Raw genomic sequence first — 1,429 nt, 5'->3', positions numbered from 1 at the left:
TGAGACCCCTCTTTCATATTGCCAGGGCCCACATGAGTCACCATTTCCAAAGGGCCATTTTTAAAGCCTAAAAACAAGGATTTGGGCCCTAAAACGGGGCTTTGGACCCTACAAATGGGTCTTTGGATGCTCATTATATGCCTCGGGCATTAAGGAAATGAGGCTTTGAGCCCTAAGTGAGGGGTTTGTACCTTAAAAAGAGGGTTGGGAGCCTACAACTGAAGTCCTTCAACCCTAGAATCAAAGCTTTGGACCCTAAAAATGAGGCTTTGGGACCTAAGCATGAGGCTTTGAGCCCTAGAAGTGGGCTTTGGACCCTCCAAATGAGGGTTTGGACACTCCAGATGCAGCTTGGACCCTAAAAATGCCTGTCTGGATCCTAAAAAAGAGGCTTTGGACCCTGAAAATGAGACTATGCAAACTAACACTGAGCCTTTGCACCCTAAAAATGAAGGTTTTGGAAACTAAAATGAGGCTTTGGAAGGCAAAGCTAAGAGTTTGGAAAGTAAAAATGAGGCTTTGGACTGTATAAATTCGGATTTAGACTCTACAAATGAGGCTTTGGTCCTTCCAGATCAGACTTTGGGGCTTAAAAATGATGCTCTGGGCCCTTAAAATGAGTCTCTGAACCTTAAAAACGGACCTTGGAGCTAATAAATTAGTTTTTGTACTCCATATATGTGGGTCTGGACCTTAAAAATGACTGTTTGCACCCCCCAAAGTAGGCTTTGGTCTTTTAAATTGATGCTTTTTGCCCTAACATTGAGGCTCGCATTATAAAAATAAGGGTCTACACTTGCGAAACTCAGGGTTGAATTTTAAAAATGATGCTTTGTAAAGCACAAAATCGGACTTGCTCACCGTAGCTATCTCCACGGCAGGTTAAATTTCTCGCCGTCTATTGTGTTTTAGTTCCCTTCTCATGCAAACCGTGGTGACAAACAGTACCCAAAAGGCTCTGGTGCTCCCAAACGGCGGCTTGATGGTCTGCGTAACCCACCTCTAGCCGCATCTCAAGGAGCGTAGGAACGGCATTACAAGTAAATAAGGCAGCGTCCTGCTTTAGGAAGAAAGCGTGTTGGATTTGAAACCCTCGGGTAGGACAGGAGGAGCATGTCTTCTTGGGTCAGCGATGAGCGTCGGCACGTATTATCTGATCCAGAGCCGATGTCTGTCGCCGCTTTAGCTCTGGAATTACTCTGAGACCCAGGAGGCTCCATTTTCCTTAGGCTGTCACCTAAGGGAGTCGAGATAAAGACAGTTTAACAAGCGCAGGGAATAAAAAAGGAAACCAACGGACGTGACAGCAACCACCGACCACCTCTCACCAGCAGGCAGACGCCCAGCCATCTCGGTGCGACAGCTGCCTTGGGAAGACTCCCCCAGTCCTGAATTTCTTGCTGAGCGTGACACTACGTGGAACGGACCG

The 1,429-nt window shown here is 46.7% G+C and overlaps 1 non-coding gene across 1 annotated transcript; it reads left to right on the top strand.

Annotated features, from left to right (window-relative positions):
• Window positions 1-1,124: 1,124 nt before the first annotated feature.
• On the top strand, window positions 1,125-1,209 carry LOC128138439 (small nucleolar RNA SNORD45). Its single transcript, XR_008234005.1, has one exon. It is a non-coding gene; the product is annotated as a small nucleolar RNA SNORD45 (small nucleolar RNA).
• Window positions 1,210-1,429: the final 220 nt, after the last annotated feature.

The sequence above is a fragment of the Harpia harpyja genome, unplaced genomic scaffold (assembly GCF_026419915.1).
Source record: "Harpia harpyja isolate bHarHar1 unplaced genomic scaffold, bHarHar1 primary haplotype scaffold_46, whole genome shotgun sequence".
In the NCBI taxonomy this organism is placed as follows: Eukaryota; Metazoa; Chordata; class Aves; order Accipitriformes; family Accipitridae; genus Harpia; species Harpia harpyja.
Note: the sequence above shows the minus strand (reverse complement) of the source record. Positions and strands in the feature narration are given on the sequence as shown.